The 20,757-nt window shown below is 47.8% G+C and overlaps 1 pseudogene; it reads right to left on the bottom strand.

Annotated features, from left to right (window-relative positions):
- The window catches only part of LOC137315730 (zinc finger protein 585A-like), a 92,106-nt pseudogene that overhangs the window by 30,605 nt on the left and 40,744 nt on the right, over positions 1-20,757 (bottom strand).

Genomic DNA, 20,757 nt, shown 5'->3' with positions numbered 1-20,757 from the left:
TATTGCTCACTTTGGTATAATTCACCTGTTTCTTTCTTTTATTGAATCAGTTTTTATTAATTTCCTTTTTATTACTCACTCCTTTCATACAAACCTCAGATTCCCCAGTCTAAGTTCCCTCGGTTAACTCAAGGTTTTCACCCCCACCACTGTAACTGGAAGATCAACTTCAGGTAACGACTGGGGAGATCACATGACTGGGCACCGGGGAGATCATCAGAGATAGGAGCAGGAGTCGGCCATTCGGCCCCTCGAGCTTGCTCCACCATTCAATGAGATCATGGCTGATCTGATTTTTACCTCAACTCCACTTTCCTGCCCTTTCCCCATATCCTTTGACACCCTCGCTGATCAACAATTTGTCGAACTCAGCCTTGAATGTATTCAATGACTCAGCCTCCACAGCTTTTTGGGGTAAAGAATTCCAAAGAATCACGACCCTCTGGGAGAAGAAATTCCTCCTCATTTCTGTCTTAAACGGGCGACCCCTTATTCTGAGACTATGCCCCCTCGTTTAAGATTCCCCCATGAGGGGTAACATTCTCTCAGCATCGACCCTATCGAGTCCCCTCAGAATCTTGCATGTTTCAATAAGATCTCCTCTCATTTTTCTAAACTCCAATGAGTATAGACCCAACCTGTTCAATCTTTCCTCATAAGACAACCCTTCCATGCCCGGGATCAACCTCGTGTACCTTCTCTGAACTGCCTCCAATGCAAGTATGTCCTTCCTTAAATAAGGGCACCAGAACTGTACCAAGTACTCCAGGTATGGTCTCACCAGCACCCTGTACAGTTGTAGCATGACTTCCCTACTTTTATACTCCATCCCCCCAGAAATAAAGGCCCACATTCTGTTTGCATGCTGCACCTGTATGTTGACGTTTTGTGTTTCATGTACGAGGACACCCAGATCCCTCTGTACCGCAGCATTTTGTAGTATTTCTCCATTGAAATAATATTTTGCTTTTTTATTTTTCCTCCCAAAGTGGACGACTTCACATTTTCCCACATTATATTCCATCTGCCAAAGGATGTTCACACACAGAACACGTGTACAGTTCCTCACCACTGTGATTGGTGATTGTTCCTTCTACATCCAAAGGCCGATGATATTCAGGTCCTGATGAATCGAGTGACTGTCAGACCTTGACGTGATGTTTGGTTTCAGTTTCCCATCTGTAAATCCTCCCCTTCTAATATCCTGTAAAAGGAGTTTACCAAAGTTCCTACTTTAATTACAGGATAGAATTTCAGAACAGACAATTCTAGTTTCTTGTCTCCAGTTTCAAATTCCATTATCAAATTTGATTTGATTTCACTCCTGTGAAGCACCTTGGGATGTTTTACTTCGTTAAATGCTCTGTATCAATACAAGTTGTTGTTGCTTCTGTCGAAAATTCTGTCCCCTCCTAAGCTGTAAATTCCCCATTCAACACACTCTCTCTCCTCCCTCCATCCTTACTCTCTAAAATCAAAATTCATTACACCATCTGTGATTTTGTTTAAGAAAGTAAGGAATAGGAGCAGGAGTCGGCCATATGGCCCCTCGAGCCTGCTCCGCCATTCAATGAGATCATGGCTGATCTTCTAACTCAAATCCAATTTCCTGCCCGATCCGCATATCCCTTGATTCCTCGAGAGTCCAAAAATCTATCGATCTCAGTCTTGAATATACTCAACGACTGAGCATCCACAGTCCTCTGGGGTAGAGAATTCCAAAGATTCACAACCCTCTGAGTGAAGAAATTCTTCCTCGTCTCAGTCCTAAATGGCCCACCCCTTATCCTGAGACTATGACCCCTAGTTCTAGACCCTCCAGCCAGGGGAAACAACCTCTCATCATCTACCCTGTCAAGCCCGCTAAGAATTTTATACATTTCAATGAGATCACCCCTCATTCCCCTAAACTCCAGAGAGTATAGGCCCATTCTACTCAATCTCTCCTCATAGGACAACCCTCTCATCCCAGGAATTAATCTTGTGAACCTTTGTTGCACCGCCTGTAAGACAAGTATATCCTTCCTTAGGTAAGGAGATCAAAACTGTACACAGTACTCCAGGTGAGGTCTCACCACAGCCCGATATAATTTCAGCAAGACCTCCTTACTCTTATACTCCAACCCCCTTGCAATAAAGGCTAATATACCATTTGCCTTTCTAATTGCTTGCTGTACCTGCATGTTAACTTTCTGTGATTCGTGTATAAGGACACCCAAATCCCTCTGAATACCAACAGTTCTTAGTCTCTCACTTTAAAAAAATTAACCTGTATTTCTATTCTTTCTAACATCTGCCACCTTCTTGCCCACTCACTTAACCTTTCTATATCCCTTTGCAGCCTCTTTGTGTCCTCCTCACAGCTTCCTTTCCCACCTAGCTTTGTATCATCAGCAAACTTGGATACATTACACTCGGTCCCCTCATCTAAGTCATTGATATAGATTGTAAATAGCTGAGGCCCAAGCACCGATCCTTGCGATACCCCACTCGTTACAGCCTGACAACCTGAAAATGACCCTTTTATCCTCACCCTCTGTTTTCTGTCCATTAACCAATCCTCAATCCATGCTAATATATTACCCCCAATCACATGAGCCCTAACCTTATGTAACAACCTCTTATGTGGCACCTCATGGAATGCTTTTTGAAAATTAAAATATTCTATATCCACTGGTTCCCCTTTATCATCCCTGCTAGTTACATCCTCAAAAAAACTCTAATAGATTAGTCAAACACGATTTCCCTTTCGTAAAACTGTGCTGACTCTGCCTAATCATATCATGATTTTCTAAATGCGCTGTTACTACGTCCTTAATAATAGATTCTAGCATTTTCCCCACTACGGATGTCAGGCTAACTGGCCTGTCGTTTGCTCTTTACTCTCTCCCACCTTTCTTGAATAACGGGGTTACATTTGCTACCTTCCAATCCATGGGGATCATTTTAGAATCTAGGGAATTCTGGAAGATCAGAACCAATGCATCCACTATCTCTGCAGCCATCTCTTTGAAAACCAAAGGACGTCGGCCATTAGGTCCAGGGGATTTGACGGCTTTTAGTCCCATTAATTTCTCCAGTACTTTTTCTTTACTAATATTAATTACTTTAAGTTCCTCACTCTCATTAGACCCTTGGTTCCCCACTATTTCCAGTATGTTTTTTGTGTCTTCTACTATGAAGACAGATAAAATATATTTGTTTAATGTCTCTGCCATGTCTTTATTCCCCATTATAATTTCTCCTGTCTCAGCCTCGAAGGGACACACGTTTATTTTTGCTAATCTCTTCCTTTTTACATCCTTGTAGAAGCTCTTACAATCTGTCTTTATATTTCTTGCTAGTTTGAACGCAGATTCTATTTTCTCCCTCCTTATCAATTTCTTGGTCATCCTTTGCTGGTTTCTAAAACCCTCCCAATACTCAGGCTGACAACTCTTTTTGGTAACATTGTAAGTCTCTTCTTTTAATCTACTACTGTCCTTAACTTCTCTAGTTAGCCAAGGATGGATCATTTTACACACAGAGTTTTTATTCCTCAAGGGATATTTGTTGAGAATTATGAATTGTTCTTTAAATGTTCATCATTGCTTATCTACCATCATATCTTTTAATCTAATTTCCCAATCTCCCTTAGCCAACTCGCCCTCATACCTACGGAGTTGGCTTTGTTTAAATTTAACACCATAGTTTCAGAATTAACGACATCACTCTCAAACTCAATATGAAATTCTATCATATTATGATCACTGTTCCCCAGAGGATCCTTAATTATAAGATTACTAATTAACCATGTCCCATCACACAATACTAGATCTAAAATAACCTGTTCCCTCTTTGGTTCCTCGACATATTGTTCTCGAACACTGTCTCGAATAAATTCCATGAGCTCGTCCTCCAAACTACTTTTACCAATTTCCTTTGCCCGGTCTGTATGAAAATTAAAGTCCCCACGATTATTGTATTACCCTTGTGACAAGCTCCTCCAATTTCCTGATTTATACTCTGTCCAACACTATAACTTCTGTTAGGGGGCCTGTAAACTACTCCCTCCAGTGTTTTCTGCCCCTTGTTATTTCTTAGCTCCACCCAGACTGATTCCACATCCTGATTTTCTGAGCGAAGATCCTTTCTCATTACTATCTTTACCTCATCCTTTATTATCAGGGGTCCTCCCTCTCCTCACATCCCCCTCTCCCCCCCGATCCCTCTCCCCAAACCCTGCTCCCTCCCCTTCACTGCTACTTTCCCAATTTGCCGATCTTTTCTAAAAGTCAAGTTCCCTGGAATATTTAGTTCCCAACCTTGGTCACCCTGTAACCACGTCTCAGTGATGGCGACGAGTTCAAACCCATTTCTCTCTATTTGTGCCATTAATTCATCTATCTTGTTACGAATGCTTCGTGCATTCAGATAAAGTGCCTTTAATTTGAACTTTTTACTATTTTCCCTGATGTGACTTTAGTCACTAATACCCTATTACCTTTGTTAAACTCTCTGTCCCTTCCTGACACACTCTGTTGGTTTTTACCCAAATCGCTACTCTGCTCTACAGCCTTGACTTTTCTCTTTCGATTATAAATTTACCCTTACCTGAACCCTCCCCCGCTATCTACCGCCCAGTTATTCGATTCGCCAGGACACTGGTCTCAGCCCGGTTTATGTGGAGCCTGTCCCAATGGAACAGCTCCCTCTTTCCCCAGTACTGGTGCCAGTGCCCCATGAATCGAAACCCCTGTCTCCCACACCAACCTTTCAGTCACCCATTTAACCATCTAATCTGTCCCAATGCCAATTTGCGTGTGGCTCAGGTAGTAATCCAGAGATTATTATCTGTGAGGTTCTGCTTTTTAATTTGGACCCTCGCTCCTGAAACTCCCTCAGCAGAACCTCATTCCTAGTTCTACCTGTGTCGTTGGTTATACGTGGATCACAACAACTGGATCCTCCCCCTCCTGCATCAAGTTCTTCTCCAGTCGCGAGGAGATGTCCTTAACCCTTGTACCAGGCAGGCAACACAGCCCTCGGGACTCCCGGTAGCAGCTGCAGAGAACAGTATCTATTCCAGTATTACCGAACAGAAGGAGGCCATTTAGCCCATCGTTCCTGTGCCAGCTCTATGAAAGAGTTCCCCAATTAGTGCCACTTCCCCGCTCATTAAAAAAACCCTGCAAATCTTCCTCCTTCAAGTGTTTATCCAATTTCCTTTGAAAGTTACAAATTGAATCTGCATCCACCACCATTTCAGGCAGTGCATTCCAGATCACAACAACTCTGGGCATTAAAATATTCTCCTCATCTCCCCTCAGGTTCTTTTGCCAATTATCTGAAATCTGTGTCCTCTGGTCACCGACTCTCCTGGCAGTGGAAACAGTTTCTCCTTATTTCCTCCATCAAAACACCTCAAAATTTATCAACACCTCCATTAATTCTGCCCTTATTCTTCTCTGAAGAAAAATCCCAGGTTCTCCAGACTCTCCACATAACTGAAGTCCATCATCCCTGGTACCATTCTGAGTGGACAACCTGAGCTGATTTATTTGACATTTATCCAGAATATTAAACTCCAGCCCAGTTATAGGGGTTATTAACATCAGAAACAAACCCCAACCGTCAGAATGAACATGGTTCAGTCCTGGATGTGATTAACAGCAGCAATAACAGCAGAATCCAACCCCTGCATCACAGGTGAACTCGCTGGTGTCTCAGAACATTTTAAACAGCCTCTCCAGTGTGAATACGTTGGTGTCTCTGCAGATTCCTTTTGCTTTCAAATCTTTTCTCACAGTTAGAACTTTTAAAGGGTCCTTTATCAGTGTGAACAAGTCGGTGTACAGTGAGGTGGGATGAACGAGTGAATCCCTTCCCACACACGGAGCAGGTGAACGGTCTCTCCCCAGTGTGAACTCGCTGGTGTGCCAGCAGATCCTTAGTGCTTTTAAAGGTCTTCTCACAGTCAGAACATTTGAAAGGTCTCTTATCAGTGTGAATGCGTTGGTGATAAGTGAGGTGGGATGAACGAGTGAATCCCTTCCCACACATGGAGCAGGTGAACTGTCTCTCGCAAGTGTGAACTCTCTGGTGTGTCAGCAGGCTGAATGAACAGGTGAAATCATTCTCACACATGGAGCAGGTAAACGGCCTCTCCCCAGTGTGACTGCGTCGATGAGTTTCGAGCTGGGAGGGGTAATTGAATCCCTTCCCACAGTCCCCACATTCACACGGTTTCTCCGTGGTCCGGGTGTCCTTGTGTCTCTCCAGGTTGGACGATCAGTTGAAGCCTCGTCCACACAGAACACGTGGACGGTTTCTCCCCGCTGTGAATGGTGTGATGTTTTTTCAGGCTGTGCAACTGGTAAAAGCTCTTTCCACACTCAGTGCACTGGAACACTCTCACTCGGGTGTGTGTGTCTCGGTGATTTTCCAGTCACACTGATGTTTGAAATTTTTTCCCACAGAAAGAACAGACAAACATTTCTCCTTCCACATTCAAAGGCCGATGATATTCTGGTCCTGATGAATCGAGGGACTCGGTCAGATCTTGACGTGATGTTTGGTTTGAGTTTCCCGTCTGTAAATCCTTCCCTTCCAATCCCCTGTAAAAGGAGTTTACAAAAGTCATCACTGTGAACAGAGGATAGAAATTCAGTACAGACAATTTTCGTTTCGATGGAACATTCTTCACGCTCATTCCCCCAGACTGTAAATCCCCGTCCCACACACTCTCCCTCCTCTCTGTGCTGAAATCCGAACCCATCGCACCATCTCCATCATTTTTCCTTCCACCTGAGTTTATCCTCCTCCCCTGAAGGTGATGACTCTGACTGGGTTCAGTTCTACACTCACTCGTTCCCCTCTCTCTCCTCCCCTAAAGGTGCTGACTCTGACTGGGTTCAGTTCTGCACTCACTGGATCCCCTCTCTCTCCTCCCCTGAAGGTGCTGATTCTGACTGGGTTCAGTTCTGCACTCACTGTTTCCCCTTTCTCTGCTCCCCTGAAGGTGCTGACTCTGACTGGGTTCAGTTCTACACTCACTGGTTCCCCTCTCTCTCCTCCCCTGAAGGTGCTGACTCTGACTGGGTTCAGTTCTGCACTCACTGGTTCCTCTCTCTCTCCTCCCCTGAAGTTACTGACTCTGACTGGGTTCAGTTCTGCACTCACTGGTTCCTCTCTCTCTCCTCCCCTGAAGTTACTGACTCTGTCTGGGTTCAGTTCCACACTCACATGGGTTGGTCATGTAACAATTGTCAGTTCTGGGTTCATCGTCCATAAGACGGAGTCAGTAATTTAATCTGAATGAACGTGAATATTGAGTGAATGTTGAGAATAATTCAAGTAACCGGAGTTGTTACTTTGAGTCTCGGATAATCCAATTGTAGTTGATCGTAAAAAGTAAGAATTTGCATTAATAAAGCGCCTCAGGACATCCCAAAGGTCTTTCGAGCCAAGTAATAATCTTGAATTTTGGTCCCTGCTGTAATGTAGGAAATGCGGCAGCCGATTTACACACAGCAAGATCAGAATGTGATAATCTGTTGAACCCAGTTGAAGTACAAGGTAATAAGTGAATTACAGCTTTAAAGGTTTCATTCCTCCCGAATATCGTGCCTCAAAGATCGGGAGATTTATCGTCCGGCTCAGACTCATTCTGGGCGATTCTGTGATGGAAGGAAAGGTCAAAGGTTATTCGTAGAGTCCAAAATCTGACCAATCAGACAATCACTGTGCTGATTCCCTGGCCTGTCCCAACACCCTCATGAATAGAGTTGGGGAGGGCCTGGAATATCCTCAGCTCGGGAAATTGCCTGTAATATCGGTACATCCTTTCGTCAACGTGACACAGGGATCGTAAACAATGCTTTTCAATTTAATATGAGATAAACAAACTGAAATTCAAGGTGGAGGTGCAGACGGGACTGTATGGACTGGTGAGAGATGGAGGTGTAGGGGGACTGTATGTCCTGGTGAGAGATGGAGGTGTAGAGGGACTGTATGTCCTGGTGAGGGATGGAGGTGCAGAGGGACTGTTTCTCCTGGTGAGGGATGGAGGTGTAGAGGGACTGTATGTCCTGGTGAGAGATGGAGGTGTAGAGGGACTGTATGTCCTGGTGAGAGATGGAGGTGTGGAGGGACTGTATGTCCTGGTGAGAGATGGAGGTGTAGAGGGACTGTATGTCCTGGTGAGAGATGGAGGTGTAGAGGGACTGTATGTTCTGGTGAGGGATGGAGGTGTGGAGGGACTGTATGTCCTGGTGAGAGATGGAGGTGTAGGGGGACTGTATGTCCTGGTGAGGGATGGAGGTGTGGAGGGACTGAATGCCCTGTTGAGGGATGGAGGTGGTGGGGGACTGTATGTCCTGTTGAGAGATGGAGGTGTCGAGGGACTGTATGTCCTGTTGAGAGATGGAGGTGTAGGGGGACTGTATGTCCTGGTGAGGGATGGAGGTGTGGAGGGACTGAATGCCCTGTTGAGGGATGGAGGTGGTGGGGGACTGTATGTCCTGTTGAGAGATGGAGGTGTCGAGGGACTGTATGTCCTGGTGAGGAATGGAGGTGTCGAGGAACTGTATGTCCTGGTGAGAGATGGAGGTGTAGAGGGACTGTATGTCCTGGTGAGGGATGGAGGTGTAGAGGGACTGTATGTCCTGGTGAGAGATGGAGGTGTGGAGGGACTGTATGTCCTGATGAGGGATGGAGGTGTAGAGGGACTGTATGTCCTGGTGAGAGATGGAGGTGTAGAGGGACTGTATGTCCTGGTGAGGGATGGAGGTGTAGAGGGACTGTATGTCCTGGTGAGGGATGGAGGTGTAGAGGGACTGTATGTCCTGGTGAGGGATGGAGGTGTAGAGGGACAGTATGTCCTGTGGAGTGATGGAGGTGTAGAGGGACTGTATGTCCTGGTGAGAGATGGAGGTGTAGAGGGACTGTATGTCCTGGTGAGAGATGGAGGTGTAGAGGGACTGTATGTCCTGGTGAGGGATGGAGGTGTAGAGGGACTGTATGTCCTGGTGAGAGATGGAGGTGTAGAGGGACTGTATGTCCTGGTGAGAGATGGAGGTGAGGAGGGACTGTATGTCCTGGTGAGGGATGGAGGTGTTGAGGGACTGTATGCCCTTGTGAGAGATGGAGGTGTAGAGGGACTGTATGTCCTGGTGAGAGATGGAGGTGTAGAGGGACTGTATGTCCTGGAGAGAGATGGAGGTGTTGGGGGACTGTATGTCCTTGTGAGAGATGGAGGTGTAGAGGGACTGTATGTCCTGTTGAGGGATGGAGGTGCAGAGGGACTGTATGTCCTGTTGAGGGATGGAGGTGCAGAAGGACTTTATGTCCTGGTGAGGGATGGAGGTTTAGAGGGACTGTATGTCCTGATGAGGGATGCAGGTGTAAAGGGACTGTATGTCCTGATGAGGGATGCAGGTGTAGAGGGACTGTATGTCCTGGTGAGAGATGGAGGTGTAGGGGGACTGTATGTCCTGGTGAGAGATGGAGGTGTAGAGGGACTGTATGTCCTGGTGAGGGATGGAGGTGTAAAGGGACTGTATGTCCTGGTGAGGGATGCAGTTGTAGAGGGACTGTATGTCCTGATGAGAGTTGGAGGTGTAGGGGTACTGTATGTCCTGGTGAGAGATGGAGGTGAGGAGGGACTGTATGTCCTGGTGAGGGATGGAGGTGTTGAGGGACTGTATGTCCTGGTGAGAGATGGAGGTGTAGAGGGACTGTATGTCCTGGAGAGAGATGGAGGTGTTGGGGGACTGTATGTCCTTGTGAGAGATGGAGGTGTAGAGGGACTGTATGTCCTGTTGAGGGATGGAGGTGCAGAGGGACTGTATGTCCTGTTGAGGGATGGAGGTGCAGAAGGACTTTATGTCCTGGTGAGGGATGGAGGTTTAGAGGGACTGTATGTCCTGGTGAGAGATGGAGGTGTAGGGGGACTGTATGTTCTGGAGAGGGATGGAGGTGTAGAGTGACTGTATGTCCTGGTGAGAGATGGAGGTGTAGAGGGACTGTATGTCCTGGTGAGAGATGGAGGTGTAGGGGGACTGTATGTCCTGGTGAGAGATGGAGGTGTAGAGGGACTGTATGTCCTGGAGAGAGATGGAGGTGTAGGGGGACTGTATGTCCTGGTGAGAGATGGAGGTGTAGGGGGACTGTATGTCCTGGTGAGGGATGGAGGTGTTGGGGGACTGGATGTCCTGGTGAGAGATGGAGGTGTAGGGGACTGTATGTCCTGGTGAGAGATGGAGGTGTAGAGGGACTGTATGCCCTGGTGAGAGATGGAGGTGTCGAGGGACTGTATGTCCTGGTTAGAGATGGAGGTGTAGAGGGACTGTATGTCCTGGTGAGGGATGGAGGTGTAGAGGGACTGTATTTCCTGGTGAGAGATGGAGGTGTGGAGGGACTGTATGTCCTGGTGAGAGATAGAGGTGTAGAGGGACTGTATGTCCTGGTGAGGGATGGAGGTGTAGAGGGACTGTATGTCCTGGTGAGAGATGGAGGTGTGGAGGGACTGTATGTCCTGATGAGGGATGGAGGTGTAGAGGGACTGTATGTCCTGGTGAGGGATGGAGGTGTAGAGGGACTGTATGTCCTGGTGAGAGATGGAGGTGTAGAGGGACTGTATGTCCTGGTGAGGGATGGAGGTGTAGAGGGACAGTATGTCCTGGTGAGAGATGGAGGTGTAGAGGGACTGTTTGTCCTGGTGAGGGATGGAGGTGTAGAGGGACTGTTTGTCCTGGTGAGGGATGGAGGTGTAGAGGGACTGTATGTCCTGGTGAGGGATGGAGGTGTAGAGGGACAGTATGTCCTGTGGAGTGATGGAGGTGTAGAGGGACTGTATGTCCTGGTGAGAGATGGAGGTGTAGAGGGACTGTATGTCCTGGTGAGAGATGGAGGTGTAGAGGGACTGTATGTCCTGGTGAGGGATGGAGGTGTAGAGGGACTGTATGTCCTGGTGAGAGATGGAGGTGTAGAGGGACTGTATGTCCTGGTGAGAGATGGAGGTGAGGAGGGACTGTATGTCCTGGTGAGGGATGGAGGTGTTGAGGGACTGTATGCCCTTGTGAGAGATGGAGGTGTAGAGGGACTGTATGTCCTGGTGAGAGATGGAGGTGTAGAGGGACTGTATGTCCTGTTGAGGGATGGAGGTGCAGAGGGACTGTATGTCCTGTTGAGGGATGGAGGTGCAGAAGGACTTTATGTCCTGGTGAGGGATGGAGGTTTAGAGGGACTGTATGTCCTGATGAGGGATGCAGGTGTAAAGGGACTGTATGTCCTGATGAGGGATGCAGGTGTAGAGGGACTGTATGTCCTGGTGAGAGATGGAGGTGTAGGGGGACTGTATGTCCTGGTGAGAGATGGAGGTGTAGAGGGACTGTATGTCCTGGTGAGGGATGGAGGTGTAAAGGGACTGTATGTCCTGGTGAGGGATGCAGTTGTAGAGGGACTGTATGTCCTGATGAGAGTTGGAGGTGTAGGGGTACTGTATGTCCTGGTGAGAGATGGAGGTGAGGAGGGACTGTATGTCCTGGTGAGGGATGGAGGTGTTGAGGGACTGTATGTCCTGGTGAGAGATGGAGGTGTAGAGGGACTGTATGTCCTGGAGAGAGATGGAGGTGTTGGGGGACTGTATGTCCTTGTGAGAGATGGAGGTGTAGAGGGACTGTATGTCCTGTTGAGGGATGGAGGTGCAGAGGGACTGTATGTCCTGTTGAGGGATGGAGGTGCAGAAGGACTTTATGTCCTGGTGAGGGATGGAGGTTTAGAGGGACTGTATGTCCTGGTGAGAGATGGAGGTGTAGGGGGACTGTATGTTCTGGAGAGGGATGGAGGTGTAGAGGGACTGTATGTCCTGGTGAGAGATGGAGGTGTAGAGGGACTGTATGTCCTGGTGAGAGATGGAGGTGTAGGGGGACTGTATGTCCTGGTGAGAGATGGAGGTGTAGAGGGACTGTATGTCCTGGAGAGAGATGGAGGTGTAGGGGGACTGTATGTCCTGGTGAGAGATGGAGGTGTAGGGGGACTGTATGTCCTGGTGAGGGATGGAGGTGTTGGGGGACTGGATGTCCTGGTGAGAGATGGAGGTGTAGAGGGACTGTATGCCCTGGTGAGAGATGGAGGTGTCGAGGGACTGTATGTCCTGGTTAGAGATGGAGGTGTAGAGGGACTGTATGTCCTGGTGAGGGATGGAGGTGTAGAGGGACTGTATTTCCTGGTGAGAGATGGAGGTGTGGAGGGACTGTATGTCCTGGTGAGAGATAGAGGTGTAGAGGGACTGTATGTCCTGGTGAGGGATGGAGGTGTAGAGGGACTGTATGTCCTGGTGAGGGATGGAGGTGTAGGGGGACTGTATGTCCTGGTGAGGGATGGAGGTGTAGAGGGACTGTATGTCCTGGTGAGAGATGGAGGTGTAGGGGGACTGTATGTCCTGGTGAGAGATGGAGGTGTAGAGGGACTGTATGTCCTGGTGAGAGATGGTGGTGTAGAGGGACTGTATGTCCTGGTGAGAGATGGTGGTGTAGAGGGACTGTATGTCCTGATATATCTCAGTTCTTTACCGATGCTCCCTGACCAATCACCGGTTCTTCTTCTTTTAACGTTCGTCGCTGGTCCATCAACAATTCTCCTTCATGTCCAGACGCTTCCTGACTGGTCACCATTTCTCCTTGAATTATGGATGATCCTTTGCTCGTCACGATTTCTCCGACATTTACTGACACTCCCAGACCCGTCGCAATTTCTCGTATCTTTGAAGACATTCCCTTTCGATTACAATTTCTCCAGACGCGCCCAAACCATGACCATTTTACCATCATTTAGAGACGTTCCCTGACCCATCACCATTTATCCTTCATTTCGAGATGCTCCCCGACAATCACCATTTCTCCTTCATTTACAGACACTCCCTGACTGCCATCTTTTCTCCTTCATTTACAGACACTCCCTGACTGTCATCATTTCTCATTCATTTACAGACACTCCCTGACTTGTCATCATGTCTCCTTCGTTTACTGACACTCCCTGACCATCACCATTTCCCCTTTATTTACTGACGCTCCCTGACCATCACCATTTCTCCTTCATTTGCGGATTGTCCCTGACTGTCACCATTTCTCCTTTATTTACGGATGCTCCCTGACCCAGCACGATTCCTCCTGAATTTACAGATGCTTCCTGAGTGTCACCATTTCTCCTTTATTTGTGGACACTCCTGACCATCACCATTTGTGCTTCATTTGCAGACGCTCACTGACCCTCACTGTTTCTCGATTATTCACAGATGCTCCCTGACCCATCACCAATATTCCTTCATTTTCAGACACTCCCTGAAAGTCAAGTTGCTCCTTTATTTACCGACGCTCCCTGACTCGCTGAGTTTGCCCAGGTTACACTGCGCGTGCGCCGAGGCCTTTTGTTGCATTTCCGGCCGCAACGAAACGGGAGAAACCGGGAACCGGCGGTTCGTGGAGGGAGGAGAATGAAGGGGGGAGAGGGGGGTGAGTGGAGGGGGGAGAGTGGAGGTGGGATAATGGAGGGGGGAGAGGGGGAGAGTGGAGGTGGTATAATGGAGGGGGGATAATGGAGGGGGGAGAATGGAGGGGGATAATGGAGGGGGGATAATGGAGGGGGTGGAGGGAGAATGGAAGGGGGAGAATGGAGGGGGATAATGGAGGGGGGATAATAGAGGGGGTGGAGGGAGAATGGAGGGGGGATAATGGAGGGGGGAGAATGGAGGGGGATAATAGAGGGGGTGGAGGGAGAATGGAAGGGGGAGAATGGAGGGGGGATAATGGAGGGGGGAGAATGGAGGGGGATAGTAGAGGGGGTGGAGGGAGAATGGAAGGGGGAGAATGGAAGGGGAGAATGGAGGGGGGAGAATGGAGGGGTGATAATGGAGGGCGGGTAGTGGAGGGGGAAGAATGGAGGGCGGGTAGTGGAGGGGGGAGAATGGAGGGGGAGAATGGAGGGCGATAATGGAGCGGGGATAATGGAGGGGGTAGATTGGAAGGGGGATTATGGAGGAGGGATAATGGAGGGGGAGAATGGAGGGGGGAGAATGGAGGGGGGATAATGGAGGGCGGGCAGTGGAGGGGGGATAATGCCGCCTGTTTTCTCTCGGGTCCTGGGCCCTACACTTGGTGTTTCTGGGCCCTGCGATCCCCGCCTTTTATCAACCCGCTCTCTCCAGCTCTTTTCCTGCCGCCTCTTCCTCAGTCGCCGTCCGCCCGCCGCGCATGCTCAGCTCACACTGTCCCGGTTGATTGACGGGGGCTCCGGGCCAATATGAAGAGCGGGGGCGGGGCTGGAGGACCGAGCGGGCGGCGGGTCCTCCAACCAATGGGAGTGAGTGAGGGGCGGGACTTGCGGCACCGAGTGGGCGGGGCTGAGCCCGGATCTCCCTCATTGGCTGAAACTCTGCACCATTTTGAAACCTGATTTTGTGCAGATGGATTGTCTGAAGGTGTTTGAGAAGGTGCCGCACAGGAGGCTCTTTGATAAAATTAAGGCTCACGGAATTGAAGGGAGTGGGGCAGCGTGGACAGGAAGTTGGGGAAAGGGCAGAAAACAGAGAGTTGTGGATAATGGATATTGTTCAGACTGGAGGGATGTAAACAGTGGTGTCCCCCAGGGTCAGTGTTGGGACCATTGCTCTTCTCAATATCGGGAAATGATCTGGGCTCGGGTATATGGGGCAAAAGATGAAAATCTCCAAATGACGCCAAAGGGACCAGGGCTCAGTGTGAAGAGCACTGTAAGTGATTTCTGTGTGACATATACAGGTTAGTAAATGGGGCAGGTAGATGTCAGATGAAATTTAACTCAGAGAAATGTGAGGTGATAGATTTTGGGAGGAAGAATAAGGAGATGAAATGTACAGTAAAAGGCAAAACTTTAAAATGATTAAAGGAGCAGAGAGACTTAGGGGTTTAAGATTGTAGCTAACACCTTGTGTCATTAATTAGCAGGTTTGAGAGTCTAGCATCAGCAACTTTAATCCTTTATTCCGAAATATGAGATGAGCAGATTCTCCATCCTCTATCGCATCTTATATCGATCCATCAAACATGCAAATCCCGTGTCCACAGTAACTTACACGAGGTCAGCACCCTGGATGGAACCTCAGGCGCCCTGAGCTTGATCTCCGGTGTCTCCAGCCCCTTCCATCACCATACCCTCACTTTTATACCCTGCAGTGACCCATCTCTATGCCTCACTCTTCTTTGTCTTCTCGGCTGGGTTTAGGCAGGAATCGAGGAAAAGACAGCCGGAATTTCTCTAATCTCTGATTTACAGGAAGACCTTGTTTCCCAGAAATTACTCTTCTCCACTAATTTTCTCATTATTCCGATTATTATTTCTTATATTTTCACAAATCTCGGTATAAACATCACACATTCTAACGGGTTAGATACGGAGCAAAGCTGTGCTGTACCTGCCCTGGGAGTGTTTGATGAGAGAGTGTGGATGGAGCTTTACTCTGTATCTAACCCGTGCTGTACCTGCCCTGGGAGTGTTTGATGAGAGAGTGTGGATGGAGCTTTACTCTGTATCTAACCCGTGCTGTACCCACCCCGGGAGTGTTTGATGGGACAGTGTAGAAGGAGCTTTACTCTGTATCTAACCCGTGCTGTACCTGCCCTGGGAGTGTTTGATGGGATAGTGTAGAGGGAGCTTTACTCTGTATCTAACCCGTGCTGTACCTGCCCTGGGAGTGTTTGACGGGACAGTGTAGAGGGAGCTTTACTCTGTATCTAACCCGTGCTGCACCTGCCCCGGGAGTGTTTGATGGGACAGTGCAGAGGGAGCTTTACTCTGTATCTAACCCGTGCTGTACCTGCCCTGGGAGTGTTTGACGGGACAGTGTAGAGGGAGCTTTACTCTGTATCTAACCCGTGCTGTACCTGCCCCGGGAGTGTTTGATGGGACAGTGCAGAAGGAGCTTTATTCTGGATCTAACCCGTGCTGTACCTGCCCCGGAAGTGTTTGAATGGACGGCGCAGAGGGAGATTTACTCACATACCCTCTTCATTACCAAGACCGCCTCCTTCCACCTCCGTAACATTGCGCATCTCCAGCCCACCTCAGCTCATCTGTTGCTGAAACCCTCATCCATGCATTTGTTACCTCTAGACTTGACTATTCCAATGATCTCCTGGCGGGCCTCTCATCTTCCACCCTCCATAAACTTGAGCTCATACAAAACTCTGCTCCCCGTATTCCAACTCGCACCAAGTCCTGCACATCCATCACCCCTGTGCTTGCTTTTGGTCGGTCTGGGAACACCTCGATTTTAAAATCCTCATCCTTGTTTCCAAATTCCTCCATGACCTCGCCCCTCCCTATTTCTGTATCCTCCTCCAGCCCCACAACCCTCCGAAATTTCTGCCTTTCTCCTAAATCACTCCACCATTGGCGGCCGTGCCTTCAGCTGCCTCGGCCCTCAGCTCTGGAATTCCCTCCCTGAACCTCTCCACCTCTCCGCCTCTCTCTCCTCCTTTAAGACGCTCATTAAATCTTACCTCTTTGGCCAAGCTTTTAGTCACCTGTCCTCATATCTTCTTATGTGGCTCAGTGTCAAATTTTGTTTGATAATCGCTCCTGTGAAACGCGTTGGGACCTTTTATTATGTTAAAGGCGCTACATGAATGCAAGTTGTTGTTGTTGTATGTAAACTGCTCTGTGCCTGACCTGGGAGTCCCGGATCCTGACAAGAGGTGCTCTGACTGATTAAATGTCCCATTTCCAGACTCTGACATCCATCACCTCGATGAACACAAAGATTCACCTGAAGAAGGTAACACAAATCCATCAGCTTCTCCCCGGACACAGATACTGAGGGACAGGGAGTGTCCGCGACAGTGACATGTCTTACTCAATAAGCTATAAATTGATCCTGGACCTCTTAGAATCATAGAATCATAGAAAATTTACGGCACAGAAGGAGGCCATTCGGCCCATCGTGTCCGCGCTGGCTGAGAAGCGAGCCACCCAGCCTAATCCCATTTTACCGAATTTGGTCCGTAGCCCTGCAGGTCACGGCTCTTCAGGTCCACATCCAGGTATTGTTTAAATGAGTTCAGGATTTCTGCCTCTGCCGCCCTCTCAGGCAGTGAGTTCCAGGCCCCCACCGCCCTCTGGGTGAAAACATTTTCCTCATTTTTGCTCAAATCCTTCCACCAATCACTTCAAATCTATGCCCTCTGGTTATTGATCCCTCCGCTTTGGGAAATCGGTCCTTCTGATCCACTCTATCCAAGCCCTACATAATTTTGTACACCTCAATCAAATTACCCCTCAGCCTCCTCTGTTCCAAGGAAAACAACCCCAGACTATCCAATCTGTCATCATAGCGATAATTCTCCAGTCCTGGCAACAATCCTCGTAAATCTCCTCTGCACCCTCTCCAGTGCAATTACATCCTTCCTGTAATGTGGTGACCAGAACTGTGCGCAGTACTCAAGCTGTGGCCGAACTCGTGTTTTATACAGTTCCAGCATAATATCCCTGCTTTTATATTCTATGCCTCAGTTAATAAAGGAAAGCCTTCCATATGCCTTCTTAACTACCTTATCTACCTGTCCTGCTGCCATGTCTAACGAAGCTAGTTGATTTTATTGAGGAGCGAATTAATGTGGTAGATTAGGAGTGTCTATGGATGTTATTTATATGAACTTCCAGAAGGCGTTCGACAAGGTTCCACATAAGAGTCCGTTAACAAAATCGAGAGTGCATGGAATTGGAGACAAACCATTGGCTGGGACAGGGAATTGGTTAGGAAGTGGGAGAAAGAGAGTGGGGGCAATGGGTATTGACTCAAATCAGCAGGATGTGACCAGTGGTGTCCCCAGGGATCTGTACTGGGGATTCAGCATTTCACTGTATTTATAAATGACTTGGATGAAGGAATAGACAGCCGTATATCTCAGTTCGCTGACGACAATAAGTTAGGAATCACAATAGATATTGTAGATGGGAGCAGATAGTTGCAAAGGGACGTTGATAGATTAAATGAATGGGCAAAACTGTGGCAGATGGAGTTCAATGTCGGAAAGTGTGAGGTCATCCGCTTTCGACCTGAGAAAGATAGATCAGATTATCAAAATGGTGAGATGCTCGGGACTGTGGAAGAGAAGAGAGATTGTGGGGTCCAAGTCCAGAAATCACTAAAAGTTGAAGGACAGGTACAAAAAATAATTGAAAACACAAATGGAACTTTGAGCCTGATCAAAAAGGGCTGGAACACAAAGGGTGGAAGTTATGTTAAAGCTGTGCTGAGCTCTGGTTGGACCCCATCTGGAGAGTGCATTCAGTTCTGGGCAGCGCACCTCTGGAAGGATATATGGGCCTTGGAGGGGGAACAGCACAGATTCACCTGAATGATACCGGGGCTAAAAAGGTTAAATTATGAGGACAGACTTCACAGACCAGGCTTGCATTCCCTTCAGTGTAGAAGATTAAGGGCTGACCTAATGCTCGTATTTAAGATGATTGAAGGATTTGATGGGGAAGATAGAGAGAAACTATTTCCTCTGGTGGGGGAGTCCAGAACAAGGGGGCATAACCTTAAAATTAAAGGTAGTCAGTTCAGTGGTGATGTCAGGAATCACTTCTTCACACAAAGGGCAGTGGAAATCTGGAACCCTCTCCTCCAAAAAGCTGTTGAGGCTGGGGATCAATTGAAAATTTCTTAACTGAGATTGATCGATTTTTGTTATGGTCGGGTATTAAGTGTTACAAATCCAAGGCGGGTAAATTGAGTTAATATACAGATCGAACTTGATCTAATAGAATGGGGGAACACGCTCGAGGGTTTCAATGGCCGACTCCTGTTCCTCTGATTCTAAGGAGACGTAAAATGATTCTTAAAATATGATTTTCTGGTCCTCACACCACGGGCTGCATGTGTGCCCCGCCCGCCCGCTTTGTGTAAACACATGAAACAAGAACCTGGCGGACGGGAGCTTCATCCACCCGCCCCAGAGGACTGAACGGGGCGAAAAACCAGCAGGAATCAAGCAGGACTGATCTCCGCGGACTTCCCCACCTCTGCCGTCCCTGTTAGTCACTAAATCAGGGCGGTGAAAGATGAAAACCGGCCTCACTGTGTTTGTATCACAGAGATGAGGGGATTGGGCAGAACACCAGACCAACACCTTGTGATGATGGAAAGTCTTCTCATTATTTAATGAATTTAACAATTACAGTAAAGGGATATTTCACCACATTCTTCAACTCCTCTCTGAATTTAGTCTGGCACACGGCATAAATACACGTGTTGGTGCAGCAACTCAGGAGCTGGAGCATAAATCCCAGTTCTTGTACAAATTCAGGTAGATATACAGGAATAAATTCTAACCCATATAATCGGTACCATACAAAATACAACAGAAACACCGTCCATAACAGGATAAAATTCCCCGATATAACAAACAGCAAAATGATGGATTTCCTTCTCTTCTCCATCTCTGGGTCACTCGGACTCTCCCCACTGCTGTGGGCCCGGAGTCTCCTGCGGACTCTGCTCGACACTAAAATGTGTCTGACGGTTAAAGCATTGAGCAGCAGAATCAGAACAAATGGAACAAATGGTGTTAAAATATAATGAAGGAATTCAATTGCTGCCCACACCTCTGAATCAAGAACATCCCATGATACATCACAAAACCAGGGAGAATTGGTCATCCAATATTGATCTCCATACATAAAGTACCAGAAAGTGTTCTTCACACAGAACAGCACACTCACTGTTCCCAGAACCACAGCCGCCGTTTTCTTGGTGCAATATTTTGTTTTCAGCTTCTGGCAACAAATGGCCACAAATCGATCAAAGGTGAAAGTGACTGTGAACCAGACAGAACAGTCTGTGGCTGCGTAAAGCAGGACGGCGTGGATATTACACACTTTAAAGTTCCACATGAACTTAAATTCAGTCCAAAAAAGAATAGGAATCTGCCTGAATATCAGATCAGTGATAACGACCAGTAGATCCGCCGCTGCCATGGACACCATGTAACGGGTGACACATTTGGAGAGACCGCATCTTCCTCGAGACAGGATCAGAATCGTCACTAAGTTCACTGTAAGGAAGAGAAAAACAGGGAATTATACTTCAGACTGAGAGTAAAAGCAGCAGCCTGGTCGAATTCAGGGTGAAATGTTCAATTATTATTGAATCCAGGGACAGAATCTATTTCCTTTCACTGTGAAAGAACTTTCTGCTGCGGAGAGGGTTTATTGTAAAACACCGCCCTGGTTTAGCAGGAAACCAAAACCACCAGCAGGTCCCAGCTCCAATCCAGGGCCTGTGCTGGGTCGGCAGTTGGACGTGACAATGGCCTCAATGACCTTGGGTTTGGAGGGAAATAACCCAGGGTTCCGAGTCCTGATCACAGTCCTGTGACCATGCTGGGAACTGCGCATGTCTGGACTATGGATGAACATATTTGGACTGGGCTGTGATTCCCTCCGAGGGGAAATTGTTCCATTTTTAAAATGACCATCTGAAAACACGAAAGTCTTGTATTTATCTCACGCCTTTCACGAACTCAGAATGTCCCAAAACGCTTCACAGCCAATGGATTAGTTGTGAAGTGTGATTCAGTCAATAATTCATTTCACTGCAATTTGCACCATACAGCTGCTTCAACAAACATCCCAAGGAACTTCACAGAGGCGTGAGGAAAATGGACGTCAAGCCAAAGAATGAGAGATTCGGAGCAGTGAGGGAAAGCTTGGGTGTGAAGGAGGGTCTTAAAGGGG

This window comes from Heptranchias perlo, unplaced genomic scaffold (genome assembly GCF_035084215.1).
Source record: "Heptranchias perlo isolate sHepPer1 unplaced genomic scaffold, sHepPer1.hap1 HAP1_SCAFFOLD_56, whole genome shotgun sequence".
NCBI lineage: Eukaryota > Metazoa > Chordata > Chondrichthyes > Hexanchiformes > Hexanchidae > Heptranchias > Heptranchias perlo.
The sequence above is the reverse complement of the archived record's forward strand: the minus strand, read 5'-3'. Positions and strand labels throughout refer to the sequence as shown.